General features: G+C 41.1%; 2 long non-coding RNA genes across 2 annotated transcripts in view; both read right to left on the reverse strand.

Annotated features, from left to right (window-relative positions):
• LOC142600789 (uncharacterized) overlaps positions 1 to 27903 on the reverse strand; it is a 71321-nt gene that overhangs the window by 11877 nt on the left and 31541 nt on the right. The gene's annotated exons all lie outside the window — the stretch shown is intronic.
• Positions 14020 to 17202, reverse strand: LOC142600788 (uncharacterized). The gene is made up of 3 exons (XR_012834348.1): positions 16732 to 17202; positions 15687 to 16573; positions 14020 to 14053 (listed from the first exon to the last, which is right to left on the reverse strand). It is a non-coding gene; the product is annotated as an uncharacterized LOC142600788 (long non-coding RNA).

Raw genomic sequence — 27903 nt, forward strand, 5'->3', positions numbered from 1 at the left:
GGCACATCTCTTGTGTAAAATCAGCTGATTACAAGATCCAGCCCAAGGCAAAGAGAAGGAATGGGTGGTTGATGGTGATCTGGTTAGTGGAACCATACCTTCTGCTATCATCTCAGCATGGCATGCAATTACATGTAACATGATGCTGCATCTCAGTATTAGCTGGTACTACTGCAAGATTATTCATTGAAATGCTGTCCAAGGCTACTGAAGTTCACAATCTTGTCCATTAAAGTATACTGCAGAATCTGGAGACTGGAAGTTCCCACAAGTACAACACAAGTCGTGCAGTATTGCTGCACACTAGCTAGGATTTCCAAACAGCTCCAACAGAGAAACCACATGGAGGTCTTGGACTGAGTCAGAGCAGTGCATGGCTGTGCTGCGTCATTTTAGCCACATAAAAAATTTTGACCTCTGCTACCTCCCAGGCCCATTCTGCAGCAATCAACATTTGACTGCTACTACTTACCTCGCAGGGATGAAGGCAGATTTAATTAGTGTTGTCATCTGCTTTGAAGCCCATTGCTCACTACAATGCATAATTACTCCATAAGTAATTATTATACAAAAGTAGTTTATTTGTCCATACTAAATAGCTTTCCAGGTCATTAAATTAATTGTCAGAGTTTTTCAAGACTCCACCTTACATCATTTAGGGGTTTGCTTTGCTTTACTGTAAATTAGTGGAATCCAAATTCCTGTCCTTCTTATACCAGGGACAGAACATACCATAATATTTATCTGTCCTCCTAAGATTTTGAGCTTGTTTGTTTTCTTTTTATATGATTGTTCTAAATACCAGTCCAGGGTTTGGTTTAGGTCCTATTTATTAATTTTTACAAGGTTTGTTCAGTTTCCTAGAGTACCAGTTAGAAACTTATAAAATGAAGTGAACATTCAGCTACATTATATGGCACAGAGATACAAGGTTCATTGATCCCTGAAGCAAATTAAATACCAATAGTTGCTTTCTCTTTCATTGCCACTGTAGCTTTTTCCCCTCCATGTCTTGATGTGCATTACAGGATGCAACAGAATTTCTCAAGATGAGGAAGGATAAACGTCAAACATATAACGATGAAAATACATAAAGATGTTCCACAGTATTAGTATGTGTCATTGCTTTGGCAAAGAAAGAATATTTGCTATGAAAGTATATTGCCAATACTCTGAAAAACTAGCTACTCACTAAAACTTTTTATTATTTTTGAGATATCTTCATTAATACTGTATACAGAAAAGTTGCAATAGGCAGCATATATCCATAATTCTAGCTCTATGATATGGATCAGAGAAACAGTCATGAAGAAAAATTTTCTGTAGTCTGGGGTTCCAAAGCTTAGAGACACATCAGCATAAACAGCAAAGGCTAAGCCAGCAAGTGGCAAACACTTTATGTTCATGTATAACTTTGTTTATTATATCCTACTACATATAGACCAGTTATCCTCGTAGAAACACAGGTATTTTTTTATCGGGATAGGTTTCAAGACAATCTTCAAAGGCTTTCTTTCCCATTCTTGCACTGGCTACAAAAAAAAGTCAAAACTATAGAATATGTCCAGCAATTAAGATACTTCAGTAGTTGGACCATTTTCAGAGGCAGGCTACTTACTGCTTCCTACACCTTAACATCTTTCTTGTTCCTGCTATTAAAACTGCAGCTGTGGGGTGGCGTATGAAGCTAATAACACTGAGTACCTCTTCTACAAATCTCTCCCATTTGCCTGCTCACCCACATTTCAGAAAAGCCTGCCCCTATTTACAGTGACTGGGCATTAAGATATCAAATGCCAGTAAGGGGAATAATCATTTCCTTCCCCACACTCTTTAAGCTCTCTTAATTAACATGTCTATTGTGCTCCTTATTCTGCACATCTCCTCTTCTCTGCCTGGCTTCTCCTGTTACAACCTGCAGAACACAGCATTAAAAACATCATAAATCATGCAACTTGGGGAACAATAATTTTGTAATCACCTCACTGCACTTGTAACATTAATTTTCCTGAGAGCTTAATTTAAAAGCTAAACATGACACAACAGATGTCGAAATTGGATTTAGATGTTTAAACCAAATAAACACAACCTAATGCCCCCACCATGTTTTGGTCATAAACACTGGTTGTCTTAGGGTGACCCCATCACACTGACGACACAAAGATAAGATCTGTGTTTGAACTGTCTTCTATAGCACTCGACACTTGGCATGAAGGAATGGAAATGGAAATAAAAATTTTAGTTACTTGACGTCTGATTTAAGGCAACTAGCACAGCATTATGAATAAATTTTGTAAAAAACCAATGTAAAAATCAAGGTTTTCTAAGAATTCTTGGATCATAATGTCCATTATCTTGTTAGCTCTGAGTTGTAGAGTGGAAAGCTTTAAAAACATGCAATTAATCAATATAAGCACATCTTTTAGCTCAATTCTAAAAGATCTGGAGGAAATACCGTAAGAGACACAGGGAATGTGCTGTGGCAGGGGCTGAAGCTAAACTGGGATATAGGAAACTTAGACACAAGTTTTGGTCAGGATTGAGGTCCAACCTTTTCCTCTCTTGTTCTAGACCAGCAGTTCCCAAGCAAGGAGGTGAATCCACGTCACAGGGGGTACCCAAGGAGGAATCAGTGATGCCAGTGACACAGGAGGAAGGCAGGCTCAGGGTATGCATTGCATCATATAGCTTCTACGACTCCATCCTCCCTCAGCTGGGAGAGGACCAGCACTGCCATGGTAGCCACACAGGGTCCCCAAGAGCCCTTTAGGCTCCCTGTCCCTGGACACCATAAGAGTTATTAGCACCAGGCACATGCTGACCCGGGGGGGCGGGGGGGTGTCCACTCCCCCTCATTAGCACAATGCACACTGGCACATCTCCCACACAAGAGTGTGTGATTCCCATGACAGAGTCATGATTATCCTTCCCCTGGCTGTTGGTGGTGAACCCACTCATACACGCAGTTGTACAGCTATGCCAACGCAGAGGTTGTCTCACAGGTAGCCATATCTAACGCATGTTTTCTCATGAAGTTCCCTTGTGGTTTTATGCACACAATTTAATGGAAAAATCTTAAATTCTAGCCAGAAATTTCCCTGCAGTCAGTGAATACCCCAGCACAGAAGTATTTCATAAGTCTGCCGCTGCACTCCATAGGAGTTGTGCTGTTGAACAGTCTCAGCATGTAGTCACATGCTTTACAACCTCCCATCCTGGGCTGGGCCCAGCTGGGACAACATCTGTACTGAAAAGAAGCATTTCAGCACTCGCTCCAAGCACTGCAGACAGCACTGTCTCTTCTGTTACTGCTACGACCACACACTTTTCCCATACCCAATTGTCGCCTTGCGTGACCAGTAGCCATATAAAAGTTGCTGTCTCTTCTGGCAGCTTCCTTCAGCCCACCAACAAGCGCTGGCATCTTGTCCAGATTATACTGCACCTAATGAGCTCAGTGTAAGCCATGAGATGCTGGTTCCTTCTCAGCCCCATTAGTCCCACAGGTGTGGGGCCACCATTCTCCTCAGTTTGTGGCGACTCATCTGTCTTGACAAACTTTCTATTCGGTGTCATATAACCCCCAATGAATAAAGGAGTAAGAAGAGAGAACCTCTAAATGCTCTTTAAGGGAGATTCACTGCTCACATCAACTGTCTTCACATCATGAGAAGAGGATCAACCACGACCTCCTGCATTCCACAGGGCTCATTGCTTGTGATACCCCAAGTCCAGAGAGATGAGCAGGGTCCAGGAAACCTAAGAACTTAAAAAAAAAAAAAAAATCAAAAAAGCACAGTATAGTTCTGTCACTACTCACTCAACAGGAGGTACTGATGACCAGGTAGCCAGATTGTCAGCATCAAGCACTGTTAGCCCAAATACTCCTCTCATGACAGTAGTCAGAAACCATTGGCATGGGTTCCCTTCCCTCACATATGGAAAATCTTAAGCAATAATGGGTGTACTAGCAAAAAATCTGAGGGTATAGGTCACATATCATTATGTCTTCCCACTGTATAACCACGGCCTCACTGAGAAATGGGCACGGCACAGGCAGAGTACATTCAATTCACCCCTGTGAGTGTATGGGGCTACTTCCACAACAGGAGGCAGCTCACCGGGAGCCCAAGCAACTTCATCAGCAAAGCAACATGAGCTTACCTCACCCTAAAGAAACCTTCACTCTGGAAGTCAGCAGAGACAGTGGGAAGTACCAAGCCTTCAACACCTGTAACTGTTCTGCTGTGACAGAAACTATGAGAGAGACTAAAAGATCTTTTATAATGTAGGATCCACAAAAAAAATACATGCACTTCAGAAGCAGTCAGTCTAAGGAAGAGGCTTTTATCTGTGCCTTTCTCTCTGCCTCCCTTTCTCATCTTCTCTGCTGTAGATCATGTGCAAATTGCTGTGACCTGTGAAGCAGATCAATGAAGAGGAAATTTAGAGGCCAGCATAAGGATAAAAGAGGACACAAAATTACGATGATGCCCTACTAAACCATCCAGAGAGGTCAAAGTGAGAAGAACAACTTCATCCTTTGAGGCTGCTTGTAACCACAGGAAGCTCCATTAACTCCTGACGGTGCATCATAAAACATTAGCTCTTGCGCTGTGGGATGGATGTAGAACAGGCTCCCGCCAGGAGAGACAACGGCCGTTCTGCGACAACAGCCACTGTGCAACAACCTCGGGACTGCCGCTGGGGCACAAAGATGCTCAAATTTATTGGCAGAATTTAGTCACCTGGGACTGTACAGGTTGCAGAGGCAGGCATGAAAGCCAAAGTTAATATCAAAGAACTGTCACAGGCAGCAAAACCTCCTGTCCCTCACAAGTGCTAATCTCAAACTCTTCACACGTGCTGTATATGGCATCATTACTTAACCTGGGTTTGGAGCTCAGGACTGCTGGGACTGGCTGCTAAGGTCTTCACAACTAACTCACCGAGACCCCTCATTACAAACCCTTCATTTTAAATCTAAGACATAAAAGAGACTGTAAACCCATCTTTTAGGAAAGGTATCACACAGGCTTCAGCCCACAGCTGTGACAGTTCACAACATGTGATTAAATAAATTCTCATTCTGGGAGAACTGATTATCATAAACTGCACCATAACTAAAAATTCACTGAGACAAACACATCCTTGGGTGCCTCAGGGTTTCTATGAAACTCCTCTAGGGGTTTTCTGAACCTAAGATCTTCCAATATTTCTGTTTAAAAGCTGAATACATGAAAAATATTTTGGAACAAACTGCACAAACAGGATACATCTAAATTACATCAATTTGTTTTGATGTTGAGCAATGACAGTTTCACAGAAATCTGTGTTACTGAATGTTTGGCAAGCTCTACAGGAGATACAGGTATATTAAGATAAATTTCTTTGCAACCACTTCCTTCAAACACATCACCTGCCGGGTTCAGGAAAAAACTGAGGCAGCTATGGTACAAAAACTCTCATTAAATGTATTGTATCACAAATGCCTGGAGATTTTGATCATGATCAAATTTTAATCACCCCTCTGGTATATTTCCCTCTAGCTCTAAAATAATGCAAACTGTCTTGTTAGCAGGCCACAAAATCAAGACACACTGCTTTTTTATTGGTGAAGTTTAACTGCAAATTCCATATAGGCCAGCCTTGCCTGTCTTCACAACGGGGTATTTGTCATGTGCCTCCTTTCAAACATTTCCTATTGACAATCATCATTTCCATATATGGGCTCAAGAACTAAAACAGCACTTCAGAAATTAAAAATTGATTTTAGGTCCAAAAATCTGACTGTGCATGAAAAAAAAAAAAAGAATAAAAGAAAACATCCTTATCTCTAAAAGCTTTTTTTTTTTTTTTTTTTTTGCTTGGTTGTTTTCACATGGTTTACATCTCTTCATGTTTCTTGGGATGACGACAGTCACTTTCTGAGACACAATTTGTCTCACACTGACTGCTGGGACTGGCTGCTAAGGTCTTCATAACTAACTCCCCATGACCTCTCATTACAAACCCTTTGGTTTAAATCTAGGACATAAAAGGAAATTAGTTAGGCAGATGCAAGATAGACGTTAGCCATAGCTTATTAGAAAAATATTTTTTAATAGTCTTGATAGGAATAAAGGTCATTATCTTCTAACCCACAGATGGCATTGGCACAAAGCATAAAGGATTATAGCAGGGTTACAACAGGCTTACTTTCAGGTTTTTAACTGGATTCAGTAAGTCTTTTTTTGGGGGGGGGGGGTGTCAGGGAAAAATTCAAGTGAGGTTTAACATATATTTGTACTGCCCATATGTTTTCATTATGATAATTAGCAAAACAGATTGGTTGGGCTACAAAAGTTGTTTAAATTAGATTTTATGATATAGTATTAATGAAAAATACACACCAGAAATAGGTCATTTTTGGTTTCTAATTCAAACAACATTAGAAGCAGGATTTAATTAGCTATTTTTCATATTTGATTTAAAAGGAAGCACAGTAATATGTTCACTTACTAATCAGGGGGTGAGGTTACTATTCACCCTGGCCTTACACCACTCCAGCTTAGGAGTCCCCAGACCCCGATTCCATATGAATCCTGCAGCGAGGACTCCTCGCACAGTGAGGTTGTCCCAGTCACGTGCAACCCAGATCTCCTGTCCTTCCATGCTCTCCTTCACAGACAACCACCAACTTATATGAAAACAAATAGTGATGACAAAAATTTTCAAATGTCCAGTATTTTTGGAGCCTGCATTTTCTGGGTGCCAGCAAAGTGTTTCAGATTGACCAACTAAAATTGGAGGCACCCAAAATTACTGGATGCCATCCAAAATGATGGTCTTACATATCTGGATCTAAATCCTGCAAAACTTTTGAGTCCCCTGCCCTCCCTTCATTTCCTGAGCCCTAACCCCAGACTCTGCAGGGTTTTACAAAACCTGGTACTTTCAGGCGTTTCTGTCTACCTGCTGCATTATCGGAGAGGGGACACTGAGATAGAAACACACGGGCCTCCTACCAGTAATCAAAGACCTGACTTCCCCTTGCAAAATCTCACCTTCACCTGCAACAGATCTTTATCCGTAAATATTAATTTCCTCTAACGGCTTCTTTCAAGTTACCTATGACTTTGTTGTAAAGCATACGTTTTCCTCTTCTTTCCAAAGAAAATGCCTCAGGAACTATGATGTCAGTTGAGGATTTATAGGTTATATATGCTCCGGCCTATGACATTGGGACAACTATTTTTTTCCTTACAGGCATTTCTTGGAAGCTACCTGTGTCCCTGAGGACTGTATGAAATCTTGTTAATACTAATGAGGCAGATGCCCTAATGGCAAAAGGGAATAAACAATACTACCTTAGAAGATTAAGGGCACCTTTCTTTCTTTTCACTGAGCCTCTTTGAAGCCCTATTGTTCAAAAAAGCCTGTAAGAAATTCATATATCTCTCCCACGAGAATTAGTCAACAATTATTCCGCTTCCAAGAGAAATTTATTTTGAGTCAATGTTTTTAAAATCTATCTGATCATCAGGCTTACTCATGCATTAAGGATGATTTTCAGTGTTCAGTAGAAACTCCTGAAACAAGGAGCAATTAGAAACATCTGATTTCATGATGCATTTTCCTTCCAGCAAACCGAGCAACTGTTTCCACAAGGAAAATGTAAAGACTCTCCGTCTCCCAAGCAGTTATTAAGTGTACAGCAGAAACAGCTAAATTTCAAAAGCTGAAATACAACAATAACTTGGCTCGCAATGAAAGTTGTCAAATGACTGAATTTAGTTGTACGATCGTAGAATAAACATAAACATTAACTCAGCTCAACTCAACTAAGTAAAAAATGGCTAACAATACAAGCAACAGCACCCAGCCAAGAGCACAGGTCACAAAGTCCTAGCTTTGCCCTGGGTTTCTTTCCTAAATTCAGGCAAGCTCTGCAATTGCTTTGCTCCTGTCCTGAAAACCAGTGACGGAGCCCATCGCGGCAGGCACAGCTTGCAAATTTACTAGATAAGCTCTGGGTTGTGTGAAATGATGTAAAGGGCTGCTGAGTGTTATTTAAGAATGAACATTAAGAAGTTAATGGTACCTTTTACAGGTGCTAAAAATTGAGCACATACTTAAGCGTTACACTGATGCAGGGACTTAGACCTGCCAGAGTGGATGGGCCGCTGCCATGAGCCCATTTTTTGCCTCCGATCCCCTCCTGTAACCTGTGCCCTGAGCACGACAGAAAAGGGAGAAACATGCAGGTATGTGGGAGTTCAAACAGCATCCTCCGATATGGATCTAAACATAGGAAATGCCCAGTCTCGATGACAGGAAAGCAATTTGTTTGGCCTTTTTCTTTTGCAGACAACAATCGGCCCACCAGCTTGCCATAGTTTATTAAAGATCAGAGGTTAAGGGCAATTTATAAACAGATTCTATCCCTAGCAAGAAAATAAAATGTTAAATAGTACTTTCACCAGTGTTTCAGCTGGTTAATAGTTAAAAAATAAGCAAAAGAGGTCTCAACAATATCCAGTCTTTTCTACATACTGGTTAATGGCTTCTGACACTATAATTTCTTAGACACGGTCTGTAACTAATAGTCACAAAAACACAGCTTTTCTTAGGAAAATTACACAGCACAGATGAAAGGGAGCTAATCCACAAGGCCACACAGATATTACATTGCACTTTTCATTGAAAACATGAAAGATGGCCTGGCTAGAAAAAGTGAAAAATTAAACACTATGCCTTGCTTATCTGTTATTTCTACTTGCCACAACAGGGAAAAAGACACACAAGGAACCAATCCGTAGTAGGGGTCTTAGAAAAGCAGTTCTTACTACTTCACCTTTTTGGCTCTGCCACACAAATAGATGCAGAAATATTATGCCACAAAATATATCTGCTTCTCCTATTTTCTCCTCCTTGCTTTCTTTTGTGATTTCATTTCATTTCTGTCCTTTCCAGATGCAGAGAATTGGCCCTGTGGACACATCGAGCCAGGTAATGTTCACAGGTGAACAGTCTGTCTTGCAGTAGCAGGGACAAGTTTTCTTGAGGGGAAAATGTCAGCATAATTCACCAGCAAGTAAACAAACAGGACTAACAGGCAAGGACTAAATGCAATATGTACTTCCTTCTCACCATCACTAAGAAAAAGAGCCAAAGAAAAGTAAGATGGAAACAAGCAGCAGCCTATGGTGCTAAAATAAATATAATACTTTAAAACAAAGAGAGATTGGAAAAGAGAGAGAGAGAAAGAAAGAAAGAAATTTCAAAAACTAAATTTGAAATGGAATTGGATTATCTTCACAGAGAATCCAGCACTGGGATGTGCCCCATCCAAACACACGAGCAGAGTATTAAGCTTCCTAAATTTAGTCTGGAAATGCTAAACAGCTCCATCAGCAAGGTGTAATTCTGCAACAGTTTCTGCAATGGGATCCGCAGGGGCAAACATCCTCATCAGCTGGTAAGTGGAGAATGAGACGCTTCCCAAAGCCTCCTGTGATAGGAGTACCAAGAGCAGCCGTGGACTGGACTCAAGACTCATGAAGAACTTTTCCATTCCTGCATCCTGGGACAGCAGCACTCAACTCCTCTGCATGTGTAGCGTCGTGGTTATCCATGTTTAGCATAGCAGCATCCAAAATGAACCCAGGCTTTCTTTGCAGGACAAAGAGGAAGAGAGAACCCTCCTGGACAGTTCACAATCTATACGTGTGAGTGGTCTCGTGGCTTCCCAGCATCAGCAAGGGAAGAGTCATCCAACACTCCACAGTGAGCACCACCTACCTTTCCAGCTGACATTCGCTGCTATTTCATCATATTCTTTATATTCTGGGAAAGTCTTAGTGAGCCTCAGGAGAGCCAATGCTTTGCCCCTTAATTAATGAAAAAGGCAGAAGGGGCTGTTTTGCCACCCAAATAAAGTCTTGGGTTCTGAATCTAAAACACATTATCACCTAGTCCTTCCCACTTGCTTGTACTGCTCTGTACATCACCGATTGGGCTAGTACCTGGGCATTTCACAAGAGTTTAACAACTTCACCATTGAAGCAGGGAACCCGACACATCTCCAAAGAGAAGTGGGACACAGAAGGATTAAAAGACTGGTTTTAAGATGCATGGGAGTATGTGGCAGAAGCCCAAGTCTCTTGAGTTATAGTCTCATGTGGTCATGGCACTACTGCCATGTAACAGCAACTAAGTAATGACATCAACGAGGTCATGATCTTCTAGTGATTTTTTCCATCTCCCACACATGGAGGCCCTTCCCTACTCTAGTCTTCAGCCTCTGTACATATCACCAACAACAACTCACTCTTCTGATAAGTTTCACAGAAAGGGAGTAAACAGCATTGTTAATCATTGAAAAAAATAAATATATACAATAATTTATTCTTACAGTATCACACTGTTGCTGTCTTATTTAGACTGTAAGCTTTTCAGAGCTGAACCAGACAATATTTTCTATCTTATTCAGCACATTGTGAGCACCAGTAGAGATGTTCAAAGCCTGTTGCAGTGTTCAACCAGATAGCAGCCACAGAAATTAAGGGGACTTATGCAGCTGAATCCCTTAGTCATCCATTTATGCTTCCCCTTCCTCATAAATCAAAGGACAGGAAAGCAATTTAATCAGAAATAAACACAGAATTAGCAGTACAATTTAGCTCCTTACACTCTTTCCTCATTGCTTTTGAGAAGTAGAGTCAGCAAACAACCAAAAAGCAAAAGAAAAAAGTAATGAAAAATTTAAAACCCTGCTAGTATCACTGTGCTGCAGATTTTATGAAGTCCTATTCCAGTCTGAAACGGGATATTCTTCTAGTTCGGTGCAGTCTGGTTAAATTACTGGATTTTCAATTTCTTAATAAGGATCTGATACTAGTTGTATTACTGCAAAGCTTTGAAATTGCAGACTATACTTAAATATTTGTTTTATACAAATATGCAGTCCAATCGCAATGATGTGGCTGGATCTCCTGTACTCAGCATTCTGTTCTGATGTGATATGTAAATGTGCTTGCTAAAGGACATGACCAGAAGGTCACAGCGATAGCTTCGTAAAAATATAATAGAAATGGGCACCGGCAACAAAGGGGGAAAAAAGCAAGCCAACTACAAAGAATATAGTAATTAATAACACATCAAGCATTACTGAAAAGGTTAAAGACTCCACTGCCTTTAAAAACAGTGCTTCTTTATGGCCCTCCCAGCTTGCAAAAAATGCAGTCAGGAGAGAAACCATCCCATAAGGGCAAATAGAACATTTAGGAGCACAGAAAGCCTATAACAAAAGGTTGGAAAGATTACAAATATTCAAAGAATAATTAGTGAGAGGATGAACAAGAGATATATGAAAACAGCAGACTCCATGAAATTAGCCCTTTCCCCTCTCTGAAAACATGAACAACAGGATATAGAAATACACTAATAAAAACTAATGTGTTCTATGGGGGTGGCAAAAGGTTTCCCATGGGATTATCTTGGTGAAGATGCTGTCAGAAGATCCCATAAAGGTTAAATATCTTTAAAGGATTCCCAAAAGACACCATTTTCACAAAAAAAAAACCCCACAGAAGCCTTTAAGTAACATTGGACATGCTAAAATACAGATGAGAGATTAAAATATTTTTTTAAAAGTATTTTACTGAATAAGCCAAATCGTAATTGCTCTGAATTAGAAGGCAACTTCTCCTCTAGGAAGATTACTCCATAGTGTCTATCAGTGGGACAAACTTTCCCCTTCAGCACCTGCCAATGGTCCCAGCCAAACGAAGAGCGCCATGCTGGTCTGAACCCTTCCAACACCTCCTATTTCATAGCAAGTCTTACTAACTGCCGCTGGCAATTCTACTCCTGGGTATGAAAAAATGATGAACCGGCCTCGGAGTTTACACCAATGAGAAGTTCTGAACATAACAACAGGCAAATTAACAAATACTTTGCAAGAGGCTTGCGAAGAAGAGCACATGTGCTGTGCTTTCCCCTGCGAACACCAGCCTGACCGGCCATGGGGTCTGGCTCCAGCACACGCGATGTCTCCAGCAAAAACCACCAAGAGAGTTGGCTGCTCCTAGAACAGCTCTTTGCTTTCCCCACAATACCTGATGCTGCTCCGCACTCCCTGAGAGTCAGTCTCCATTGTGCCCAACTCCACAGAACCTTCTCCTAAATTATCCTATTACACCTAATGCACTTAAAAATTAATTAATGTTCCTCTGCAGTAAGATGCCATAATTAAACTCTCTCTCTTTTCATTTAAGACTGAATTTAAATGAGGGCTTGATGGCATTGCAGTACAGTAACATTCACAAAGGCAACACTGACCTGAGAACTTTGTGATGGGTTTTGACCACATAATTGCCAAGGCCTTCCCACAACGTCAAGATTTTGGCCTTCAGCAGTATACATTTATAACCACCCCAGCTCTCGGCAATATTGGCTGAAACTCATGCATGCATGATGATAGCGATTCCCTCAAGGAGAAAATAGAAGTCTCCAGGATTTTTTTCCTCCAAACTGATCCTGTCTGTCTATCACACACACCAAGCAGAGACCCAGCCTTTACGACTGACAATGGAAAAGAATAAGATGACATTTCCCGACCTTTAAGAAGCGTTCACTGATCAGCAGTAGCTGCACCATTTCACTCATCTTGTTACTTACTAGCTTAGTTATAAAGAAAAAAAAAGAAAGCTGAAATTCAGAATATTTTGCTCTTTATGGAATATTACAAGCACTGTCCTGTTCTCAGTGCCATGACTACATGTCTTCAAAAGAAGGGGAAAGCCCTCATCTGCTGTTTGCATCCAGCTCCCACTGGACACAGGAGGGCTGAAAGTATCTGACATCAGATAGGACATTAAATGTACATATATGAGAGAAGTGGATTTATTAGCTAGGTTTAAAGAAAAAAGATCAGGTTTTCATCAGAATGGACAGCACCCTTTTTGGTTTTGTCTTTTTTATTTTTAATTAAAGCCTGAATAAAACAGCAGTTAAAAGCAGATAGTCCGAGAGTAAAAAGGGTTCAGTTTGACTCCATACATGCAGTGCAAACATATCTGTAGAGTCAGCCACACTAAGAAATTATGTCTTCAGTGCAGTCAGAGCATGGAACTGCAGTTTATGCACAGACATAAAGATAGCTCTGAACGACCTAGCATAGGTCCTGATCACGCTGTGGCCACAGCAACAAGGACGTCAGTACTAGCTGGCTCTCCAGGTATTCAGCCAGGACCTACACAAGCTTTGCAACTTGCATTAAACCCCACATAATCAGTTTATCCTTTCCACACACAAATTGGACAGGTCAGGGCCACTCAGTGCCTGCACTGACTGACTTGGACGTAAAAAACCATCCTGAATTCAGCATCCAAGAGGGCACTAACACCCTAAATCTCATTCAGGGCATTAGTATGCATTCAGCTCACTGCAAAGGAGTTTTTTGGCAGTTCAAAGAGGAAAGTCTCAGAGAAAGTAAATGACTAATTTCCTTCTCATGAAGACTAACTTCAGCTGAAGATGAAGCTGACTGGAGATTACTCCCAGTTGTTCCTGGTGAACGTCTGTTCTCACAACACTGCCCTTGGGCAAGTGAGGTCTTGTGATGGGTCTTTTAACGTCACCATGGTACTCACCATGCTCTAGGCGTCCTCTCAGCACTTCTTGACACAAACAAATGGGAAAGAATTTGTACAAAACACCAAGCTTTAACACAAACCTCCTCTGCGCCGCCACTCTCTGCCTGTATTATATGATGATTCTGAGCCCTGTGAATGGACTCACCCCGAGCCCTGGGAATGAACTCACCCCAAAGACAGCAATGCTTTCAGCCTGCAGGCCAGAGAAGGAGTTGGGGGAGAAAAGGTCCAGCTGGGAAGCTGGATGGAAGAACATGACCTCGTTTTTTTTGATAGGAGATACTGAGGGGGTGGGAAAAGGAAACAGGAAGGTCCTCCAGTCTCCTTGTCTGGCCAGCCATGGGAACAGTGCTTAAGGGAATGCATTTTGTCTTCTGTCCCCAGGTCTTCTCTCTCATGTGTATATCTGGATTCTGACAGAATAATTAGGGAGAATAATGTAAGAGTTTGGCTTGACCAGAATATTCAGCTCCTTTCCCTTTCTGGTGCCCACTACTACCAGTTTCCCATCATAACCCACTTCCATAGGCAGGGTCATTCACCCACAGGGCTCTCACAGAGATGCTGCAAGTGGTTTGCAGAGACAACTACTTACACAGGTCAGAAATAGGAGTTTCAGCTATCCCAGTAAGCATATGCTAGTGAGCTATCACTCCCGAGTATCAGTTATGTTATCAGGACCATTAATTCTAATTTTTCCATATTTTTAGGCCTTAATTACTCCACTCAGTTCCTTGAGTATAGACAGGCCCTTGTCTTTTACCTATATCATAAATTTATGCATATATATATACACACACATATATATTTACATATGTAGTATATTGATATATTTTGTATATCTACTGTTGTATTTTAACCAAGCAGCATGCCAGAAAAAACAATAATGGTGGATCTTTTAAAGTACAGAAGCAATGATATGAAAAATTGAGAAATAAGATTCAACTCCCAAGCGGTGGGCTGGAATACTTGGGAGTGGTATAACAAGTACCCCTGCCCAGGAACTCTCACAATGGGAGTATCACCTTGCAGTTAAAGACATGTTAGACTCTCATACTAGATTTGCAACATGAAACCCAAAACAATGACAAAATCTGTGGATTTACAATTAGTTTTCAGCAGTACTGTCCTCTTTTAGAATCTCTGCAGTTCCTTTTTATAAGTCTCTGTGGCCATTCCTAAGAATGTCCCCTTTATTCGCATTTTCAATGAAAACAAATTCTAATGGGATTTATTGCTGAGCAAGGGCACAAAGTCAGTAGCCTCAAGGAGCTAAAACCTTCTCTGGTGGTAGCCCTGTCAGAACAATCTTACACATTCTGACTGTTTTCCTAGACAGACACCTAGAGAGATGTATGTTTGGGGCTATGTTAGTCTTCAAAACCCAGTGGCTTCCCTGCTGAAGCTGTCAACACACCACCAGCAAATAAGCACCATTTGTGAAGGCCGTTTCAGTGACTATTCACTGGTTCATTAGGCAACAGACTGATCCAGTGAGGATTTCTCTTCCATGTCTGTAAGAAAATCACATCTACAGATTCATCCTCTTGTTTCATTGTTTCATTGTTTCCTTTCTGTTTTCCTCCTTCATCTAAAAGCTTATTAAATATCTTTCTCCATCTTCATCCCTTCATTCCATTAAATTCACTTCACCAAAGATTATTCTTACACTTCTCAGAGGCACTTAACAATACTTCACAATATTTCCATTACCTTGTGTCTTAACAAGATAGTTCACATCGTCAAAATTGGTTTTAATCAAGCAAATCAAGGAAACAATATTTGGAAAAAATCGAGAGTTTGCACTACCTGTTCAGTGGATGAATACTGCATGTATGTCTTAATATTTATGTTCACCTGTGCTGTGCAGGTTTATTGCCTCTTACATGTACTATTACTGAGGAAACAGGTATGCAAGACTTTGTTACTTTTTACACAAATCAGTAGAAACTCAGGTCCTAAATCAATACAGAACTAAGGGAGAAACTATATTCCTACTTCATCGTCACACTGACTGGAAGGTAAACAAAAAGTGGGATTCACAACCTTCAAACAAGAAGCTAGAGGCAGCACAAGTAGCACAGGTTTCAGACAGACTCCAAGTACCCGGTACATCACCTCTGACTTGTGACACCTCTCAGCATCCAGCGCTCTAAAAACACAACTGATGGGAGGGAACCGGAGAAGTGCCCTAGAAACATGACGAGGGAAAATTAACAGAGAAGGTGGCACAGAACACAGGTATATCCCCTGTGGAAAGGAAGGGGAAAAGGCCAATATCAAGAGACAACTATCGAGGGGATTTTCACCCCCAGTATAATTTGTGCATGAATTTCTGACTTCTGCAAGCCAGTATGGATACACAGCTTCCAGCAGAAACAGCAAAAATACCACCAAACTATAATGGTCAACACAGTCTTTAAGTCTGTGGTCAGAACCAGAGTGGTCATTCTGGAAAACAGACTGCAGGCATTCAGCAACTTCACCGCAAGGAGAGTTTGCCAGGAATTCTGCAGAAAACATTGTATCAAAACTATGTGAAGGCTCTCCATTCATTTTTCTCTGATTAAATTAGTTGTAGAGAATGATACACTTAAATATAGACGAGCCTTTCAGTTAGGTATGCTTTCCATATCCATGCTGACTACCTTTCAAACCCAGTTTGATCTAGGCTTAGACCCATTTCTGACTGCTCTCCTGATGCGTGCTCCAAACCACAGCAATGTGCGTCTGGCCGGCTGTAATCGAGTGGCCAGGCCCCAGGCTCCCTCACACTCTCTGTAAGGAAGCAAAAGTCCAGAAGACTTGCAGATGAACAGGGAGTGATGGATATGTCAGCCACGTGACATCTTCTGGGCATGACAAAGCCCCTCTGTTAGGTGGTGCTGGGAAGAAAGAGAGGACAGACTGCTCCAGGGGTGGACTGCGGATCACTGGGGTGAAAAACACAATGGAAGTGAAGGGCTATTGAAGCCTGTCCCAGACAGCACAGCCCAAAAGGAGGAAAGCTGTGGAATCAGTTCTTCAACAAAAGGGGAAAGCATTTGAGTGCAGAAGGACAAGGGAGAAGGAAACCTTTGGGAATACTCACCAGCAAGCTGCCAGCAAGCTTCCCATCTGAGGGTAAAAGGGCAACGAAATCTGGGGAAGAACAAAGGAGGAGCAATTTTGGTGGAAAAGGCCAAGAAGGTAGTGATACTCCCCTGTCCCCCCATCATGAAAAAGAAGAAGAATGAGGCTCAGCTCATTTCTGTGTTGAAGCCAATACACGATGCCAAGGGAGAGAAGAGGCTCCAGCCGCTACCCAGATGTGCACCCCATCGGCTGAGCACACGGGTGTTCTGGTTCCAGGGGCACTGGCTGGGAATGCAATAGCAAACCTCTTCAGGGATTCTTTGCATATCAGATACACTACGTTTACAGAGTCCTCCTCTTCAGATCAGGTGCAAGTTCTTTGACTCTGTAATTACATGAAAAAGCAGTTTTATGCACATCTAAACAAAGGGACTTAAAACTAATCACAAATACACCAATCAAAAGTTTATTCCCACCACTGTGACAATTACAGCCCATGACCAAGGAACAAACCAAGGCAACAGAACTTTGTAGCGTCATCAGCCTGCTAAACGCATGAAAGCCTAAATAACACATCTTACTTCACATTAGTGAGTGACCACTACTCCTTGGTCAGCTGCCATGACCCATCGGACACCACAGCACCGTGGCAAGTTAGAACAAAGTTTCTGAGAAGTTACTGCATTTCAACAGCAGAATTTAAAAGTTCCTTTTCCTCCATTCCTTGATTTCTCATGAAGACAAAGTATTCCAATTTAATTCTGCATTTATTTCTACCCTGCTTTGGGGTTTTATTGTTAAATAGCCACAAAGTAATCGTAACCACCAGTATCCTGATATGAAACTTTTGCATCACACTTCTCCATCTCCTGGCTTAGCTCAGCCTGATGGCCTTTCTCTGGCACTAAATATTTTTTCTCATTTTTTTCCTCATTTCCTTCATGGTATTTGTGCACAAAATTGTAAATCACTATTTTGAAATAGACTGCATTACTTTTGCAATACAGCTGGATCCCACAACTCCCCTTGAAATCAGTGGATCTACTCATTAAATAATGCACTTCTCAGCTGGAGCAAGCATACCATAGTCTGCCTCATTTGATGACTTTAACCAAAGTTTTCCAAATGGGATATGCAAACTGATTATCTGCTCTACAAACAGTGTTTCAGCAGAAGTAGAAGGCATTAAATCTCCTGAAATTAGACTTATTCGATCAAATGTCCAAAGTATCTTTAATTTCCCTTTTTTAAAAAATAAAAAAACCCATGGCTTGTATTTTGTTTTCTTGTCTTTTTTACAAGTTGGCTATCTTAATTTTTAACTATCTGTTCTACATAAATATTCAAATAGGGTTCTTAATCTTCTTCCCCTAAAAAAACCCAACAAAACATTAAAAAGAAAGGTTGGCCCCTATATACCATGTCAATTCCTACATTCACTCTCAAGGGAACTTGCCTTGCCATACTATTTTTCAGCACATCTCTTCCAAATTTTCAAGACCTGAATAAAAATGAGAAGCTATTATACAGCACAGAATAAAAAGAGATTGCTCTGTAAATTTTCTTAGAAATGACAATGTTTCATGCAAATCAGCACATTTTAACAAACAGATTTGTTCTTCAGCTTCAGTCTGTATAACTGGATTCCACATCAGCTTGTGGACATTTTTCAGATTAATCTCCCTTAATCTTTTGGCCACATAATTTCAGTGTACAGTAAAGATCACAGTAAAGCTTTGGTGCACTCTAAGGAGTCCCATGAGGTCATGGCTCTCCCTGAAGAGCATAATCCAGATCTAATTTCAGAAGGAACCAGGTAGGGTTTACATTTCTGAATGTGCATATGACAGATCTGTGGCCATACAAGAAAAATCCTGCAGACTCTTCCAGCAGTGTTTTATCCCAGTTGTGCTACAGCATCTTTATCGCTGAGAAATATAAGCAATCAAAAGGAAAGTTTACGGTTTGGAATTTATTTTTTTAAATTATTTGTTTTTTAGACACATAGTAAGTATTCAACCCACTGCACACTTCTAATACCTTAGGGGGAAAAGAAGTTTACTTTATTCTCTTTGGTTTCTACACTTTTTTCCTGGAATTTCTCAAGGAGAAACCTTTCCTCTGCTGGAGTAAGGACAGCTGCGGTTACTGCCTCAAGAGTGCTCCCTGTTTGCATGCATTACTGTAAAAGATAGCATCCCTTAAGAGAGATAAGACTCCAGGCTATGAATCTGATGCTTTTTAAAGCAGAGGGTATCATGCCTCTGATCCACAGCTTGATTTCAGCAACTTTTCCCTAGATCATAGATTAAAAGAAAAACACAGCGAACCACTAGCCTCTCAACAACAAATACATCAGTGCCTACAAAACACTTCACTGCTGCTGCCTTTCTCAGCTGCTACATTTCATAGCATTCCTACCATACGTATTCCTCCCCCCAGGCTCAGATATATCCCCCCGCAACTTCTAGCCCCACATCACAGCAGCTTTTGTTTGCTTGTCAGAGGAAAGCACTGGGTGAGGCAGAGTCAAACTTTTGTCCTTGTTTGATTGTAAAGGTCTGAAACCTTTGAGTTTTCCATTTCCTTAACTATATACTGATGAAATATTTTGACAAGGCCAAATTGAACTACGGTTCATAGGCTATGGTAAATTTAATCTTGATTCCATCACTGAACTCTCAAAAATTAATTTTCTTATCTCTAAACCACAGAAATATGAATTAACCAGATTGTGGAGCATCTGTCTTACGTCAAGATGAACTAGCGGTCTAAGCAACAATCTTTCTTCTTTTTCTACTAACACACACAAAGAAATCTGTTGACCTGGTATTTAGAGCATTCTTCATTTTCTACCCACCAGTCACAGCATTCCTCGGAGACTCTATTTGTCATTATCATTGAAAAGTGATTTAAAAGATCTCTGGAAAAAATGCCTGTGCAAAATCCACATGGATGAAATGATTCAATACACATATGTTTTTCACACAAAAGTAAAAAATTTTACTTATCTGTCATTATTCAGTTTTAATCAAGACTTCTTCAGGAGGCTGAATGAAGCCATTTTCTGTAAAACTGTTTTTGCACCTCCTCTTTAACAAAAGTTTTACATGACAATACATTCAAACACAGCTGAAAATGCGGTATTTTATTAGGACTAGATGTTCAAAGTTATGATTAGGGATGGACTTCCAGGGAATAGTAGGAGAGGGATGTTAGGCACCTTCATTAACACCTTCCAGTACAACACACCAAGACATATGAAAATGTATGACAGTGCAGGTATATAAGCACATCACTATTGCATAGACAAATTACTCCAGTTAAAAATGCAGAATTCAAGGGACTTAGCTAAATTATACATGCAATACCCACCTGCTACCTATTTGCATGTGTGGACACATCTGCATACGATGCACTTTAACAAAATCTTTTCCCTAAAGCTTTCCATTAGATTTGCTGCCAGAGAGCTGCAATGTGACTGCACTGCAGCCATCTGCTCATGCAAATGCAATCACTCCAACACTCATGGTTTAATGACACAATCTCTAAGGCAGGAAGACACCTCTTGATCATCTAGAACAACCTCCCGCTCAAAGCAACGTCAGCTAGAGCAGGATACTCAGGACCATATCCAGTCAGGTGTTGAGTATCTCCAAGGATCTCCTTACCCTCTCTGGGAGGGCTGACCACCCTTACAGTAAAAAAAGTTTTCCTTATGTTTCAGTGGAAGAATTTCCTGTATTTCACTTTGTGCCCACTGTTCCTTGTCCTGTGACAGGACAACATCAGAAGAGCCTGGTTCCATTTTCCTCTACTCCCTCCCTTGAGGTATTTATACACTGAGTCTTCTCTCCTCCAGGCTGAACAGTCCCAGCTCTCTCAGCCTCTCCTCACATGTCAAATACCTCAATCACGTCATCATCTTTGTGGCCCTTTGCAGGACCCCCAGGATCTTTTCTACAACCTGCTCGTTCATTCATGCAGGTCTCCTGCCACCTTTGCTTGATTTCCCACTTGTGAGGATGGACTGCTCAAGTTTGGAGGTGATCCTTGACAAATCAACCAGCTTTCCCGGACTGTTATATTAATAACCCATGGGTTATTAATGCCAGTGCTAGTCCAGATACACCTACTCCCCTGACCAAATCACCAAACACACTGGCAGCACAGACTGGCCTGCCATAAGTGCTGTCTTAGGAAGTGGTATCAAACTCAAGGTCCAGCCCTCTTGACCATCAGCATGCTGCTAGAACAAAGTCATTAACCCTCAGGTGTCCTGAGTTATTCTAAGAAAGCTGACAATAAAGCTGTTGTGAAACGTATCCCAAAGATACCACCAAATTTGCACAACAGGGTATATTCGAAGCCTAGATAACCTAAAATGAATCACGTATGATGTGAGGCAATCCTTTATTGCAACAGAAAACATAATTTCTGCATTGCTCGATGCATCCCTGAACTGTTTTCACATTGGACACAGAGCTAGCTGTAGTAATGGCTAGATTTGGTATAACGGCAGTTACACCGCATCAGACAAGAAGCCTGTTTAGCCTTCTATCTTCTCTTTGGCAGTCAAGAGCAGATACCGAAAGAACGTGAGAATATTCTGTATGTGTCCTGGTTCTGCCTGAAGATCTTCCCACTGCCTGCAGTCAGTACCTCAGGACCTTCTGATATCCATGCTCTTGAGAAACAACGAATAACCACTTGCCTTCTCCACCCCTTTATTATTCCATAGATTTTTCTCATGTCTTCCTTAGCCTCTTTACAAGCTGAAGTCCTAATCCAGTTAGTCTCACCTCAGGAAGCAGCTATTCCATGCCCTAGGTCATTCCTGTTTCCCTTTTCTGCACCGTCCCAGAGTGCAGATTGGTTTTAGATAAAGCAATATTCAAGGTATGAGGGCAGCATGTGCTTATACAATGGCAACAAGATGTATCCTCTTCAGTTCTCACCTTCCTCCTTAATTAATTTCTAACAGCTTATTTGCCTTTCTGACCACTGGAGAGCACTGAGTTGGTGTTTTACAAAACCTGTTTAGTATAATTGCTACTAATAAGAGACCATAATTGTCTAGGTACAATTTGTCTAGTGTGGATTTTTTTCCTCACATGAATTACTTGGCATTTAGAGACCCAGAGCTTCATCAGTCAGCCAGCACTTCTCAACTTTGCCCATGATCTGGCGATCCCGAATGACTATATTTGGCTGTTCTAATAAAAATATCTCGCGAGGTGCTCTGACATTATTGTAGCTATACGCTTGATGACCTCTAGCACCGGGGAACTAACAGTCCATTCTCGTCAATCCCCAGATTAAAACCGCCTCTTTACTACAGCCTCTGGTAGTTGGGGGAGACCATGACAGGGTTCAGGATGCTCTGGTTCACCACGGAAATCGCTCAATACCTACAGCTGAACTGGGATTACAGTGAGCATGACTTTGCAAAGATCAGTCTGATATGGCCTGTTGCCATCGTGATGTGGGAAGCCCCTCAGCCAGCTCTAACAACCCAGACTGTGTGCTCACTTGTATCTTTCCACAGACTCTGAGCCACTGGAAAACTAGAGCTGAATTAAATGGGACAATGTAAATATTACTCCTCTGGTATTGCAGCAGTGATTTATTTCCCAAATATTTTCATATGTCTTGTGTGCAGTTTAAATATATATATCTTCACCTATTTTTTTAAAGTATTCAATATTTTCTAGACCTCAGCAGACCTGCATTAATCTCATACTACCTCATCTTGTCCTACAGACTCCCCAAGTACCTGCCCTGTTAAATCAAGGATTTTCACAAAGAGGCTCTGGGAATACAAGTTCAGCTTCTTTACAGACAGACATTTCAAAATCAGACGTGCACCTGCACCCTCACAGACATACATGCACATATACCCCTGCACACAGCCATCACTATAACACTGCAGTGCTATATACACCTAACTATACAGCAAGTGCTAAAAACTTCAGTATTTAAAAATACATTCTTGTCTGCACAGTTTTTCTGAGTGCACCTTATGGAATGTAATTCTAAATGATCTGAACATGTAGGGAATATCTCCAAGATTTCTTCCACTTTCTCCTCCTTTTTTCCAATTAAGAAAATTCCATTGATGAAGATATTTTTTTCATGGTCTCTCCAACAAAACAAGATTGCATGGACTTCTGCTTATCTGAAAATCTGCTGAGGAAACCAGCAAGAAATTTCCCCCTAGAGCTATCACCAAAAAAAATTATCTCCATATGGGGAATTTCATGGTTTTGTGAGCTCATAAAAAACTACAACATTTACTCTTGTACTCCATAACATTTACAATTGCTTTAATTTTTTGCCCAAGTTTAAAATACCGGGTTTGACATTTTACCTCAAGAAAGCATTGCTTAGTCTGCCAAAAGGGAACCAGCATGAGCTCAGGCTTTATCGAGGAGGTGAAATTTTATTGTGCTTCTCCCACCTCTAAAAAATTCTGTGTTGTAAAATCTGGAATTGAATGCATTATTGTATATTCCAAATTCCGTATATACCCAGCAAGCTTATCTAAGACAATGCAGACCAGGGAGGCTTTTAAGCAAAAACTACTCCCAGAGCAAAATCTGACAGGTCTACACAGCTGGAACAGGTTTAAGCTCTGGCTCTAAAATATTTTGGAGTCCTTTTCTCTCTCCATATGAACCCTAAGGACAGAAATTCTCTGGAGTTGATCTAAGCTTCCAAGACCAAATCCCTGAAATTTCAGCAAAGATGATGAGAGCTAATAGCAAGAATTGTCATCCACAGTGAAAGGAGTTCTGTGGGACTCCTCTGGGATACATATATGTGTGTATATATATGTATCTCCCCATATCCATAAGTATGTGAAAAATATTCAGAATGGAATTTGTGGCCATTGCTTGTGGATCACATCACCAAGCTGGTTGTCTAAGGCCAGAGCCTATGTACCTAACCAGCTTTCTTCAGACAAATGTCTCATCATTTACTCTCTATCTCTCAGCATTCTGCATCACTTACTGTCTTTTGTAATGTATTTGTTTAGTATTCAGTAAACCTCTTACACTGCTTTGCTGCAACGAACAACTAGAGTCCTCCTGATTGTTTTGTGGCTAATGTAGTAAAAACAGCTCTTTTGGAGCTTAGGAGGTTTCACAACCTGACTACACAACCTGTATTAACACTGCTTGGAGTCTCCTGGTTTTGCCCAATGTAAAAATCTACCCATTCGTTAGTGTACATTATATTGTCTCTGAACACATCTCACTATAAAATACAAAGCTGTGAAAATCTGGAGTTTGTAAGACTGTAGACCCATATTGCTCTCCTTTTGCACAGATTCACTTGGCCTTCCCAGCATGTCATCTTCTGTGCTAACTCTTCTAGCTATCACGGAAAAAATACAGGGTGGAAAGCCTCTTGTGTTTCACTGTCTCCCCAGATGACCCATTACTCCTGCTTAGGAAAACACACCTTTAAGGAATGTGTTTCTTCAGAGAGCCTTGCATAAATAATCAGCAGTGTTGGCGTTTATCTGTGCAATCAGCCTGTAGCCTGGGCCAAAACTGGCAGTCTTTAAATGGTGGGGCTCCTTTTCTCCTACGAAAAATGTTAGTCTTCCAGGCAAGAATCAGAACATTTCAGATCTAAAGGACTACTGTAAACACTTCTCAAGAACTTCAGTTTGGGAGCCCAGTGCTCCTACTCTCCTTTACAAACAGCATCCTCTGGTCAAATGAACGCTCCAGACAGACACAAACCACCCATGAGTGCTGCATGGCCAAAATGCTCCATGGGAAGTAAAGTCCTGTTGGTTACTTCCACCTCCAGAGGAGACCCCAGAGAGCTATAACCAACAGGAAATATCATAGCTTTCAGCCAACGGTGTTTTTGACAGAGCATTTTTAACCCATCCTATGGGGATATCTGAGTCCTGCTGCCTTGCTGAGGCAAGCAACTTTGTTGACTCGCCCTAAGCAGCAAATACATGAGAAAAACCTTCTTGAGTGATAAATTGAGAGCCTGCAGCTGGGCAGTACCTGATGTGGAACATCTGGAAGAGTTCGCTAAGGCGAACGCTGGGAACAGAAAACATCCAAGCCAGCTTCCAACACAAGGGCACTCATAGTGCCAGCCCTCCAACAGTACAGAGTTAATGGAAAGCTGTTATATGCTGCCTCTGCCTCTTTTTTGGCAGTCCCCCAAATTCATAATTAAGAATGATACAAGTGTGATTAGAATATTCAGCAAAATCTGAATAGTTTATGGTTTCTACCAAGTTATTTCCCATGAATCCAAAGAGCTCATAAGATCATTCTGAATAATAAAATAAGTTATTCTTATAGGGACAAGGTATCATTATCTAATATTCATCATGACAGAATATAGTCATCTTACAATTTATGCTGCAGTATCCAAGATATTATCTAACATCCACTATCAGCTATGTCTTGAACAGCCTATATTACGTTTATTTAAAGAAATTCAGGCAGGTGAGATGTTCTAGAAAGACGCCATTTTCAAACAAGCAAATGGGAAAAAAGGCATTGACTGTTATAAATGTAATAAACTCCTACTGACGTCTGAAACTTGTTACAGTTCACTAACAAGTATAAAGGCTGATTACTATGATAAAAGATACAGAAATAGCTTCCTGTAAAGGAAAGGAAGTACAATATCTACTTTTCATTGTGCTGATCCACCTGACTGTTACTCTTGGCATCTGCCCAACATACTTCCCATCCTTTTTGTTAATACCACATTAATGAAATAACTCTTTCACCCCACCACCCACCTCTCCATTTTGTAATACCAGGCTTTGAACACAATTTAAGAAATAAGGGATGCAATTTGCAGAGCTATATTTACTATTTCTAGGGAAGTAATTTACCTGATTATTTCTTTTTCAAGTCCAAGAAGTTAAAGAAATGATGCAGCACAGCTGATACACCAGTTCCTTCCTCTGGCTTGCTGATAAGAAGATGCCAACAAGATGAAATTTAGCATCATGGAACTAGGCACCTGGGTGCCAAACAGGTTTTAAAAGATTTAATCCTGACAAAATCATGCATAGAAATATAAAATCCACCAGGTACGTAAATCAGTGGTAGAACAGCTAGATTCTTCTATTGTATCATCTTCTCAGCACAAACTAGCACTAGCCAAGAACACATGGCTTGTTTCCCCTGTGGAAAAAAAGCTATTTGGGAATAATAATGGTTAGTATTTGTCAGATAAAGCAGACAGGATCCTGATGTCAGAATATGTATCTGGCAAATAATACTTTTTTTTTTTTGGTGGTGACTTTTCCTGTGTTTTGTCCCTTGCACATCATCAGGATTTTAATCTTGCCTGAAATTTTCATAGCCACATTTTTACTGATGATGCTAAAAGTCAGACATGGTAGCACACAGGACAGGGTGAGGTTCCCCTGAAGCCTGTGAGGAGCTGGGGCAATTGCTCTTCAGAGCTGGCCATAGGTGAGCTTCAGCACCTGTACTGGGGCGACTGAAGCAGGCAGCAAGGCTGAGTCTTTCCTCCCTTCTCTCCTTGCTACTCTAAAACCCATCTAATGCCACTATAAAGCCCTATTTGCCAGTGATGTCAAGATGCCTGAAGAGCAAACAGGGCAGATGTCTCATACTGAGTGCATTTATTCAGGTGAAGTCTTTCTCTTTTTGTTGCTGCTTTTTTTTTCCTTAATTATTGAACAGCAGAGTGGAGTAAATGAAAAAGGGACCTGGAGACACTCTCAGCCATCATTTAATGCTTGTTTTCCTCAAGGTCAAATATATAGTTTGATAATACAGAATGCTGATATAAATCAATTAATAATTTTATATATAAATGATAATTTGCTCCTGTAAAGGTTAGTATTCCTTACTTTGATCCCAGTTTCATGGTGAGACATGTGCAGCAGATCCTTCTTAAACTCTAGCCACAGTCATGTCAGAAAAAAAATTTTCTAGCCTGGGATTTTTTCCTGGGATTTTCCTAAGCCAGAGCATATGAAGTCAAGGATCCAACACATGGATGACAATGCATCTCAGAGTAGTCTCATCTGAAGCCTTTTAGCCTTCTCCATTGAGTCTAAGAAAAGAAAAAGAATAATAGAAAACAAAACATAAATAAAAATTTATTTAAAAAAAATCACAAAAGTAAGAGTACTGGGGTCATTTGAAGCACTTCATCCCCTTAAATTTATCACAATGAAATAGGTCCACATGGTTTTATTGATGCATCCCAAAACTGACAATAAATGGTGCAGAGGAAACATAGGACTGAATTCTTGAAGTAGGTGTGAAAATCTCCACTGGTCTGTATTTTCCCCTATGGAAAACTAGTGTAGTATAGAAAAGAAAGGGCCTTGTGCAACTGTCCTTTTCTATTCTCAAATACAACATACAGGGCACACACAATCAGTTTACCCACCCGTGTGACACCGCCCGGTCAGTGGTGCCCCAGTGGTCCCGCTGGTGGCCTGGCAGCCCGTGACAACCCTTGGGAGGCCGCTGCCAGCTCCAGCCCCATCTGCGGCAGGTGCCTTAGGAGAAGACCTGGATGCTGTGGGCTCGGGGCTGCTGAAGAGTTGGGAGGTCAAAGGCAGACCTGTCCTGACTACAGCCGTCTCATGTGGTTTCCTGGACAGCCCTACTAACTGCTGCCGGTCCCACGCAGAAAGATGTAATTGCTTCAAAACCACTGGCTCCAAAAGGCTCCTGGCAGCTCCCCAAAACTGGCACCTGGCCCAACACCCTGGAAAGGCCACGGGGCTGCTGGGCTGCCAATGCCACCAGTGCCCCAAGCAGGGATGGTCCGTCACAGCTTCCAAGAGCCATCACCAGGGGTGAGGAGCAACAAAAATGCTGGTTCTGCTTCACCATGGGGTGAGGCTTCGCATGTATCACCGAACCGAAGAGAAAAAACACAAGGCCCCAGCCCCACAGAGCTTTACAAAGTGGAGGTCCTCTGTGCCTAAAGCAAAACGTAAAGGACTGAGGTCAAAAAACATTTAAAGAATCTCTTTTCCAATTAATTCAAGCCTTTTTGGTGCTGTTTGCAATTAAGGGATAATGCATTTAATTGCTAATTGCACCAATCAGTCTTGGCTTCCAAAAAGCCAAGGGAAAGTTACTTTTCCCTGAATTCCACTCATGTAATTGGCATGCACAAGCCAGTGTGCAGACTGAAATAG

The sequence above is a fragment of the Balearica regulorum genome, chromosome 2 (assembly GCF_011004875.1).
Source record: "Balearica regulorum gibbericeps isolate bBalReg1 chromosome 2, bBalReg1.pri, whole genome shotgun sequence".
NCBI classification, from domain to species: domain Eukaryota; kingdom Metazoa; phylum Chordata; class Aves; order Gruiformes; family Gruidae; genus Balearica; species Balearica regulorum.